This window comes from Taudactylus pleione, unplaced genomic scaffold (genome assembly GCF_031769625.1).
Source record: "Taudactylus pleione unplaced genomic scaffold, aTauple2 ptg000040l, whole genome shotgun sequence".
Lineage (NCBI taxonomy): Eukaryota > Metazoa > Chordata > Amphibia > Anura > Myobatrachidae > Taudactylus > Taudactylus pleione.
Window position 1 is genome coordinate 32325949 of NW_028284442.1, and position 12286 is coordinate 32338234.

Genomic DNA, 12286 nt, shown 5'->3' on the forward strand with positions numbered 1-12286 from the left:
CTTACTATATAGATGCTGTGTGAGATGTCCGAAGGTGCATGTGGACGAGTTTGAATGGGAGCTGAAGGGGCATGTGAGTGGGTGCCTGATGGCATGCAGTAAAGTTGAGGTACATTATTGGGGCATGTGGGCAGGTCTGGCGCAATGCGGTGGGCCAGGCCTGCGCAGCAGGGAGGCGCCAGGTTGAAGAGGCGCCACTGCCTTCTTCATTTGCCTGGTGCCTGCTAAGATTTTTTTAGCAGCTCATTCTTGCAGCCGGAGGATGGAGCTCACTCCTGACCTCCGCCTTCGACTGTTTAAGGAGGGACGTCATGACGTCTCTCCCATAGTGCCGAGCGCACGGAGATGTCGGACGGCGGCGGGACAGGAACGGTGCTTCAGATAAATACAGTGTAGTGTGTCTGTGTCATAATGTGTAAGGGGCATTACTACTGTGGGCATTGTGTATTGGCCACTACTACTGTGGGCATTTTATAAGGGGCACTACTACTGTGTGCATTTTATAAGGGACAATACTACTGTGGGCATTGTGTAAAGGCACTACTACTATGGGCATTATGTGTAAGGGGCACTACTACTGTTGGGATTATGTGTAGAGGCACTACTACTGTTGGCATTGTACGAGGGTTGTCCAAAAAGTAATGCCTAAATGCTCATAACTCTGACATAACATGCAACATTTATTTGAAAATTTGTCAGTTTGTAGTTTAATATGTCTGCTAGCTATATATGTATTTTTGTTTAGGTAGTCCAAGAAATCCCATGGAATCCAAGATGAAACAAAGAGCCGTCATTGTATTTCTGGAAAAAGAAGGCTGCAGTGCTAGAGAAATCCACAGAAGACTGAAAAAAGTGTATGGTGAGCGTACAATTGACTATAGCAATGTCAGAAGGTGGATGAAGCATTTTCAATAGGGAGAATCGTCCGTGTGCGACAAACCTCGTGGTGGCAGACCAACAACTGCAGTGACAGCAGAGAACAGACACAAAGTCGATGCCATGATTCAGAAAGACCGTTGTGTGACAATCAGACCATCACAGATATCAGTGATGAACTTGAATGTAGCCATGGCACTGTAGAAACACTAATCAATGTTTGGGATATCGTAAAGTGTGTGCTAAATGGGTTCCAAAGCAATTAACCAGGGATCATAAGGCCCAGAGGTTGGAAGTGTGCAATGACCTTTTGACCAACTTTGAAGCCAACCCTGAGAAGTTTTTGGAAAATGTCATTACAGGAGATGAGACCTGGGTATTCCTTTATGACCCAGAAACAAAGGCCCAATCAAAGCAATGGAAACACCCAAGTTCACATAGGCCAAAAAAGTTTAAATCACATTGATCCATAAACAAAGTCATGGCCACATTCTTTTGAGATTGCCGAGGTGTTATTCTCATCGATTACTTGGAACCAAACCAATCAATCAACAGTGATCGATACATTATTACACTTAAGAAGCTGAAAAAAGCCATCCGCAAAAAAAGGTAAACAATTCCACTGTCAAATGTCATCTTACATCACGACAATCCCAGACCTCACACTTCGATGGCAACATCTGCGGACATTGCCAAAATGGGGTGGGCAATAATGCCACATCCACCATACAGTCCTGATTTGGCCCCTTCTGATTTTCATTTGTTTGGCCCTCTCAAATACTGTCTCCGGGGTCAACATTTTGAGGACATAGAGGTTGTTAAAAATGCCATACATTCCTGGGTCAAACACCAACCACTGGAATTTTTCCAAAGTGGATTCACAGCTTGTGTTGAGAGGTAGAGAAAATGTTTGCGGGCAGATGGTGAATTTTTGGAGAAGAGTCATTCTGTTACTTTGACTTCAAAGTATTTTACTGCAAATTTTCAAATCTGTATCTATAATAAAATTTCAGTTGTGAGCATTTAGGCATTACTTTTTGAATAACCCTCGTATAAGGAGCACTACTACTGAAGGCATATGTGTAAGGGGCACTACTACTGTACATATTATGTATATATGGTGCAGTACTGTGGGCATTGTGTATATGGGGTACTACTGTGTGGCATGCGTATAAGAGGTACTACTTTGGGCAATGTGTATAAGGGGCACTACTGTGCGCAATGTGTATAAGGGGCACTATCACTGTGACATTATGTGTATAATGGGCACTATTACTGTGGCATTATGTGTTTAATGGGCACTACTACTGTGTGGCGTATCATGAATAAGGGACACTACTGTGTGACATAACGTGAATAAGAGGCACTACTGTATGTCGTAACGTGAATAAGGGACACTATTATGAGGTGTAAAGTAAATCAGGGGCACTATATGCGGTTTAATGTGAATAAGATTGTGCTACTCTGTGGTGTAATTTGAATTGGGGTACTATTGTGTGGCCACGCCCCTTCCTCATGATACCACACCCCTTTTGCGGTGCACACTCTCCTATTATAAGAAAATGGGAGGGAGGGATGCACATTTATAGTTTGCAAGAGGGCACGTGAACAACCTAACACCGGCCCTGCATGTGGGGGGGTTTAATGGGAAAGGTTTAAATATTACATATACTACTATGCCACACATTAGTACACCCAATTCACAATGCGCCATACAGCTTTGGCATCACATCCAAAGTTTTTCCCTTCAAAATTAAAAAGGAATGCTGGTAAAAAAACATGATTCCTTTATGCAAGTGAAAAAGAGGCCTAATGAGCAGTTAATGTTTCTAATTGCTTCATAAAAGAAATGCCACAAAAAATTGCCAAAAATATTAACGTTTAGATGAAGGCACTATTAAAGAATTCCATTCAGTGGTGATATTCATATGAATTTGTTTTTAAATAGCTTGTCAGGTTTTGTACTTTATATGTCTGTGTCGGTCACACTCAGAATGCTCTGACCTTGAACACAATTTCTCATAAAACCTTATCAATCTCTTGATTGCAGATGTTTGGTATCGCACATAATTTCATTCTACGCTCATCAAATGAAACTTGTGTGTAGGAAGTTTCTGCTGTTAGAGGAACACACGCAATCTTTGACGGATTATACTTTTATGGGAAACAGTATGTGCTTTAAAAGGTGTGCGTAGGCAATAGAAAGTTTTTACAGCTAGCTAACATGTCCCTCTGCAAAACAGCTGCGGCAGCCATATTGTGTGATGAAACAATATTAATGATAACCAGTCAATATTAATAGGAGCTGCTGACGGCATTGAGGCACGAAGTAGCATTCAGATATTGTTTCTGTGCACGTAATGTCTCCACTGTTTGGCTCACATAAGGGGGAGATGTATCAAACTTTCTAAAGAGGACAAGTGGGGATGTTGCCCATAGTAAAAAAAATGTTTGTACCAGGGGCGTATCTATAATGGGTGCCTGGTCCAGGAGGGCCCCCACACACTCTGCACCCATAATATTTCTTACCTCTCCGGCGTCCCACGTCGGCCCGGGGGTCCGGCGCTGTAAAACAACTAGAAAATGGCTGCCACGGCCATTTTCCCGGTGACCTGTGCATACATTATACACTCTGGGCACACTCTAGTACCCAGAGTCTATAACTCCGGCGCTGGCCGCGCACAGCTTAGTGCGCGGCCAGCGCCAGATGTGTGCTTAAACCATAGTAAGCTGAAGCACATGCACTGACATGGTCAGTGTTGATGGTCAGTGCTTGTGTAAACCAATGTGTAGAGGATAATAGCTGGTTAGTGGGGATGAGTGAGATCCAATAGTTAATGGAACAGAGGGCTAAGGTCTGTAAGTCCAAAGACCAGGGTGGATGATGTGGATATAGTCTCGTTAATGAAAAAGTTAATGCCAGCGGCGTCCCACTGGCATTAAAGTGCTAGGATGATGCGCTGCGTAGTGATGCCCGGGAGGTTCTTCTCGGGGCTAGGTATAGGGTAGGCCCGATGCGGCGGAGGTTAGCTCCTGACAGAGCGTGTGACGTTAGCAGCAACGGTGCCGGTTGTATGCCTGAGTGAACAGGCAAACACCGGCGGCATGTACTGAAGCGGACGCTAACTGTCTGACAGGAGGAAATATCACGACAAATCCGCTCTGCTGGAGCCTTCTGCCGCGTGTCTCCTCCTGAGAGGGGGGACTTACCTCTAACACCTTGCGGGCACCGTTCCTGCCCCTGTCGGCTGTTGTTCTTCACGACGACCGCTCGAAGATTCCTGTGACGTCTCTGGATGTATCACGTGACCGTGTTTGAAACAGTTGAATCCTCTGTCCGCGCTTGTAGGGGGTACTTCAGGATAGAATAGGCAGGCGTTCGTGATTCTTGGTTAAATCGCAAATCGTGACTGAGGGAATGATCTCCAACGCATTTCAGCCACATAGGCCTTTTTCAAGGAGTTGAGGTAGTATTGTTTCCTCAGGAAATATAATGGAGCAAGCACTCTCAATGATTGGTGTTATGTAAATGAGATGTCTTATAATTGGTCTGTTTTCCCTAAGTGTCTCATAGGTCAGTGACCAGTCCCATATTGAAGAAATGGAAAAAAAGGGGGAAGGGGGAGGGTGACATAAAAGATATTTGCTATATAGTCCTAGTCATACACACACATATATATATATATATATTATATGCAGCAAAAATAGAAATCAAAATAAAACTAAATATAAGAATATAAAAATAAATAGAAATAAATAATACATAATAAATAATAAAGAAAAAAAAAGAAAAAAGAAAAATAAAATAAATATCCACTACTAGATATACAAACGAGAGCGCGATTACGACATTGCAATCGTGCTCTCGTTTGAATACCTAGTGATGTGCCTAGACTGAGCGTTCACTGAGCGTTCACTCGTTCAGTCCAGGCACATCCCTCATCCCCGCACATGCTGCCGGGATGATAGATGACAGAAGCGACCAGCGGGCACGCGCATCGCTGGTTGCTTCCGACCAAAACATGCCCGATGCATGCGCGATTTGCTAGCGATTACAAGATAACGACGTCGTTATCATGCAATCGCTTGCTAAAATCGCCTAGTGGATACCCCCCTATAGATGTATCTATTATATATGTGTCACTGTAGTCAGTGTTCACTTATATCACTATAGTACTGTATTGTAGGGCTAGTTAGCATGTATCCAATTGCAGTGCTGCCTTCTATGAAGAGGACCATTCTCAGTGGGTGGTCTACTAGATGTGATTATTATTATTATTATCCTTTATTTATATGGCGCCACAAGTGTTCCGCAGCGCCTTGCATAGTACATAGAACTAATAAGTGAACAAGAAACAAGTAACTTACAGTACATTACAGTGTAGGACAAGGACACGATTTATATACATTGCTTGTGATTGCATGTTAAGCCATTAGAACACAATATAAGCATAATCTTTGTCACTAGCTTTCAGTTATTTAAGTCATTAGTTGACAGGTCTCACAAATGAATGTTTCCTGCCATAGGTATGTATACATAACATGGATCCACATTAGGCTCATTGTTATAATTTTGGGATGGTCGTTCAGTGTCCACACTCAAAGTAGTGATTAGCCTTTAATACAATTAACACAGAAAATATTATGTCCATGCATTAAAAATATAATAACAAGCTTTTCTGAATCCTGAATGTCAGATCAAAGTGGTGAGAGGAATGTGAGGTCCATCAGCTAAACCCAACGCATTTCGACCCTCTTTTTCATATAAGTGACTTGGCAGCCAAAAGTGTGTGTTCCTTGTAAATCCGTTTTTTAAAAATGTGCTTTTGAACTCATATTATTGAAATGATGAATTAAACAATATAATACAAAATACTCCCCATAGGGCAGCACAGATGGTGTAATGGTAGCATTACTGCCTCACAGCACTGAGGTTGTTGGTTCGATACCCACTACGGCCCTAACTGTGTGGAGTTTGTATATTCTCCCTGTGCTTGCGTGAGTTTCCTCCGGGTTCTCCGGTTTCCTCCCACACTCCAAAAATATACTGGTAGGTTAATTGGCTCCTAACAAAATTACCCCTATTGTGTGTATGTGCGTGTGCATGTGGTAGGGAATATAGATTGTAAGCTCCACTGGGGCAGGGACTGATGTGAATGGCCGAATATTCTCTGTAAAAGCGCTGCGGAATATGTGTGCGCTATATAAATAACTGGTAATAAATAAAAATAAATAAATGTTTTTTAATTACATTTGGATAAATATATTGAAAAGTAGGGGTGTGTCTGCGTGTGATGGACAGGAACCAATAGCCAGCATGCTGAATTAGGATTATCCAGTGCTTGTTTTATTTCACTTAATGATTCAGATTCCCATTATCTGTTGTTGTAAAGAGATTTGTTGGTTTAGTTACAGCACTAAAAGGAAATGTCTTTGTTTTACTTTCCCAGGACACATAAATGTTATCATTGCCTGGGTGATGTTAGGAGAGAAAGAATAGTCTTTTACTGCCAGACAGGAAGTTCATTGGTTTCAGGCTAGAAGTTAAAGTCCCTGTCACATGTAAATAGAAACATTATTTTATCAGTTCATTTGCAGAAGGGAATGTTCTGTACTGACTAAATTGCACTGTCCAATCAGATATTTTAACAATTTCCTCACTGGGCTATTGTTGAAGTAAGGTGACAATAATTTACGGAAGAGAGCAGTCACTGCATGAAAATGTTGCGTCATCAGTTACAAAAAGTTGTGCTCTGATATCTGGTTTCAAATGAATGTAAATTTTACAGTGTTAACATTTTCAACGATACTTTCATGTTTATAAATTCATAATTTATTTGATTTTGCTTTGTAACATGAAACATTTTTATGGAATGAGTGTGTTATAGATTATTTGGATTTTCCTTATGTGCACATGTCATGCGCCAGTTTAAAAAAAATACTGTTACATAAATACACTCACACCATGATAAAATCTTTTAGCAAAATAAACACTCCTGGTTAAATATAATGAGGTGTGATTAGGTAAAAGTGCAGATTTTCCAGCAACAAGCTACTGTATGAGCACTAGTGCTGGTATCACTTTATGGGCTCTATTTCCTGCAATCCGCATTTGTAATGCAGATTGTAGTGTGATACTATCGACTGAATTCGCGTTGCGAATTCAGGAAATATCACAGGGATTTACTACAAATCCCTTGCAGGGACAGAGCTTGCGAAAAAGCTTTCTCCCTGTGAATCCCCTCCACTGGGACTGGCTCCAGGCTCTGCTCTGCCTTTTAGAGCAGAGCAGGTGTCCGGTAACCGCGGGAGACCCAGGTGGCGTTATTATCACAGGGCTTTCCCCGGTATTTTTTTACAATTTATTTTTAGTAACTTTGGTCGGATCACATTTCCCATTAGAATTATGGGAAATGCGATCTGCTTACTAAAAATAAGTGATACTTAGGGGTTGGAGTAGAATTTTACGAATTCTACTCCAATTGCCCTGTAATAACTATAGGTGATACTAAAATAATGTGAAAAGGGTGTGAAAACACCCTTTTTCACTTTATTTTAGTAAAATAATGTTAATAAATAGAGCCCTATGAGAGAGGGGCACATCTTTTTTTAATTTATTTATTAACATATGTTTAATTTAGCTTGAAGGGTAGAGCGCCAACAATAGTTACTCCTCCTCACAGCTGTCTCTACCTATAAGCAAGAAAGTGTACCCGCCTCTCCATGCGTAAGTAGGCGCTAGTCAGGAATATGCAAAATGTGTAATATCAAAATATGTGATGTGATGTCATGTGCTCACATATTAAATAGCAAAACATCCAACTGTAATAGAGTGACACAGATAAACTAATTACTTAGTTACCCACTCATTTGAAATAAAACGCACATGTGCCTCTTATTATTTCACCTGGGAATCAGGGAAGCACATATGGGGGCACCCCAGGACAGGTTCCGTGGCATAGCCAAAATCGATGTGCCAGGTCCAGGTGTTTCAAAACTGAAATATCAACAATTAAATACATTATTTGCATCCAGCGGCGACTCCTTCCGTGGCTGTCTGGCTGGAGGTCTATCGTTGTGCATGTGCAGAATCGTAATCCCGCGCTTGTGCACAAATTAGCAAACTGGCCAGCTTCCATGGATTGCATCGGCTGCAGCCTGTAGAAGCTGGTATGGGGAGCGGCTTCCCATAGGAAGTGCTTAGTGCTATTGCAGTCTGCACCCGCAGTCCCAGGGAGAGAATACATCTTCCCCTGGCACTGCCTGTTCAGCTGTGTTTAGCAGGGAGCACTTTCAATGTGAAGTCGCTGCCACTACTAGGCAGTCTCTGCGAATGGCAGATATTACTGGGGGGGCTGCAGCCTCTAGGTACAATCCGCCACTGTTTTGCATCCCTATTACATCAGTAATTACCAGTAACATTGCATTAATACCCCCACACACAGGCTCTACAAACATAGTATAAAGCAACACAGCCATAACTCAGTTATCGCCATACAGTAAACAGAACCTCCAGTGACTGCCATACAGTACATCACAGCAATCTCCTGCACTGCTCCTACAAAGGGAGGGGAGGAGGAGTAATGTGCAGCATCTGGGCGGTGGCAAACGACAGTCCAACCACCTACCTGCCTATATCAACCCATTCCTCTTTGGCTCCTCCATTCTCAGACTTCAGCACCCAGCGAGAAAACATATTAGGCAGACTACTAGTCAAGGTCGGTCTGGCCTAGCTGGGGGCCAGGGATATCCCCAGTGGGATCATGAAAGGAAGAAGCCTAGACATTCCACAAATTTCCACTCCTATTGCTGCATTTCCAGTGCTGTGCTTATAGATACATGCTCCCTTGCACTGACTCAACAGGCTGACCTGGATGTCAGAGACTTCAGGCACCTCCCCCTGGACCTTAACAACCCGGCTTGCACACAGTCATGCTAATCTGAGCCATGTGCTAACCACAAGACCGGGAACTAGCTGATGGTGTCTTTTACACATGTGAACGTCGTAGAGTGATGGCATAGGATGGTTGAGGAAGGGAGGTGTTGCCAGATTGTGTCAGGGTCACTAGGCAGATTCTGTGTTGAGCACCTGTTCGCGGTCTGAGACAGTGGGGTCGATTTCAAATGATTTTCAAGCCGTGATAATTGACGAGCGCCCTGTGTTGCAATTCAGTTGTGCTGGGCACTCATCAATTATCGCCCTCCTCGCCCCGGGTTAGCCATATAAAACGGCTAAACCCGTCTAAAGTTCTGGTTAGGGCACGCTAACTGCTAACTCTTTTTGAGATTTGAATCCTGCTGGCTTCCCTGCCTAAAATTACCAAGGATAATTAATTTCTTCATTAGAAACTTTCTGCCACAGTTCCACAAGTTTTTGGGACTGAAGTCTGAGAAGCTCAAATTTAATTTAAGAGGAATAGTTTGAGAGTTGAGACCCTAACAGCTTGTAAGTGTGCATGCCAATGCAGGTGATGATGATGATGATGATTATTATTATTATAGGATTACTGTAGAGTTATATCTATACTAATACAGTGTAAGAACGTTGTGTCTGTCTGTTCCAAGTTGGCAAAAAAACTACAGAATCGATTTTCATGAAACTAGCATCATTTTGTAGTGGAAACTCCTAGAAATAATCTGCACTTTGTTTCTTTTCAATCTGACAAGGTAAAGCTGAGCAATAACAAAAACAAAATTCATTGACATCAACAATGCAGGAGATAGGTGTGGTACCATGCGCGTGGCCGGTAAGGGGGAGAACGATGCGTGTTTCTATGTCACGGAAGCTTGTCTCGTCTCCAGTGTCACATGATGCACCCACGTTTTATTGCCTTAGTAATAGGCTGCAGGAACTGCGCTCCCTCCTCATGGTACCGTGTCAAGTGCACAACAGACAATCCCATCCTATAGGTTTTGTGAACTTGTTGCTTTGGTACCCAGCATGAACACGTTTTCCTGTACCCCAGTTGCTCATGTACGATGTTGTGCAGTACCCACTGAGATGTTCAGTTCGCCAACAATATCACTAACTCAAATGCGTCTGTCCTCCTAAATCATACCTTCAATGAGGCACAAATTGTCATCTGTGGTGGACATACGTGGCTGGCTGGATCACTGCCAGTGGCGTATCTATAATGGGTGCAGTGTGTGCGGGGCACACGGGCCCCTGGGTCCAGGAGGGCCCCGAACCGCACACACTGCACCCATATTTTTTTTAAACTTACCTGTCCAAGGTCCCGCGTCGGGTGTCACTGTTGCTCAGAACACCGGAAAAATGGCCGCCGCAGCCATTTTCTGGTGTGCTGCGCATGTGCAGTAGACTTCGGTCACTAGAGTGTGCCCGTAGTCTACTGAACATGCACAGAACGCCGGAAAATGGCCGCCGCGGCCATTTTCCAGCATTCTGCGCATGCGCAGTAGACTCCGGGCTCACTCTAGTGCCCGGAGTCTACTAATGTTTCGGTGGCTGGCCAGCCGCTTCAGTCAGCTGCCAGCCACCAGGGAAAGAGGAGGGGGCCACGCACGAGGAGTGCACACAGGCCCCCTCCTCTCTTAAAACGCCCCTGATCACTACTCATCTAAAATGGCTGTCCTGCCATTATCAAAGGCAGTGCACCAAACGCAAACCTGTTTCCTGTTGGGACAATATGACTGATATGAGGCACAGTCTAATGGCTGTGAGGGGAAGCAGTGGTCTACCTGCCCTGGTCTGGTGAGAAATTAGAAACAAATACAGAACTTTACACATGTGAGAAGTCTTGTTGCCTTACTTATTGAACCAACCTCTTAATTATCAGGTCTTAAACCCGATAATTTATATATATGCCCCATAGATATCTGCTACTAATTAAGCAGATTTTGTGCTATGGCACTAATCATATCCTGCGTGTGCTGAACACAACCTTTCTAATGACTGACCACTTCTTTCAGGTGGATGGCCACACCTCCTCTGGTAAATGATCATGCCCCTTTATGGGCCTCTATGATTGCATTCCACAGTGGGCTCTAAGGGGTCTATTTACTAAGCAGTGTTAGGGGACAGAGTGAAAAGTGATAAGGTGCCAGCCAATCAGCTCCCAACTGTCATCTCACAGGCTGTGTTTGAAAAATGACAGTTGGGAGCTGATTGGCTGGCACCTTATCACTTTTCACTCTGTCTCCTAACACTGCTTAGTAAATAGACCCCTTAGTCCAACATTGAAAGTCAGTGACTGTATGTGGGTAGCGGTGCATGATGCAAGCGAGTATCTCTGAGCTAAATGGAATACGTCCGTCTTCCACTGTGACACTCTAACACAATAACATGATGGCACCACATAGAAGTAAGTTTGGCAGCCATCTTGGTTAGGGACTTGAAGACTTCCTGTAGGAACCAATCTGGAATATGCGCTTTAGCGCTCTCCAGCTTCATTGCAATGCGCATTCATGGGAGTATGGCTGCTTACCAGAAGTTAATTGATTGCATAAATTATGGCAAAACATTTTTTTTTCTAGTCAATATATACAGTGTATATATAATAGACCTCACCAACAGCACGCCGGATTCATAAAATGAAAACTTGGAACAACAAACGTTTAGTTCAAAGTTTTAATGCCTTTATTTGCACTATCGTCAGGAAGGTTGAACTACATTTTGTTGTCCCAAGTTCTCATTTTACTAATCTGGACTGGAGTACCGCCGGTGAGTATATTAGTCTATTACACAGCTTATATTGCTATTCGGAAGGCACCTGATAAGTAACACTTGTTTGATTCTTTGAGTGCCGGATTGCTGCTTTATATACACCTATAACCAGTGGCAGCTCCAGAGGTAGGGCTTCAGTGTAGTCCAAAATTCACATAGGGGAGCCACATCAACTGCCCTTTCACACGCTGCCAAACATCGCCGTCTGGGACTCACTGGAAATTGGTGTGGCTCCCCTATTTGAAGTTTGGACTGCACTGCAGCCCCACCTCTAGAGCCGCCACTGGTTATAGCCCATAACTTTAAAACCACCTGCCACTTCTGTAAGTCCCCCCTCATGCCACCAATATAGCTCTGACCCATCAAGGAATAGACTCCACAAGACCTCTAAAGGTGTCCTGTGGTATCTAGCATCAAGACATTAGCAGAAGATCCTTTAAGTCCTATCAGTTGTGAGGTGGGGCCTCCATGGCTCACAGATTGAGATCTGGGGAATTTGAACTCTCTATGCCTGATTCAGAGATAGACACAGAAAGCAGAACAGATGCTGTGCAAAAAAAAGCATTTACTCAAGATGGACAGGGATTTTACACTGCAGAGGTCAGTAAATCTGCATCGGACATAGGGCTCTGATTCAGACGCGGCCGCTATTTGCCACCGCTCGCTGGCTAAAAGGGGCCAGCTATTTCAATCATGAGCTCGCACTGCATCGCGTAAAGCCACCCA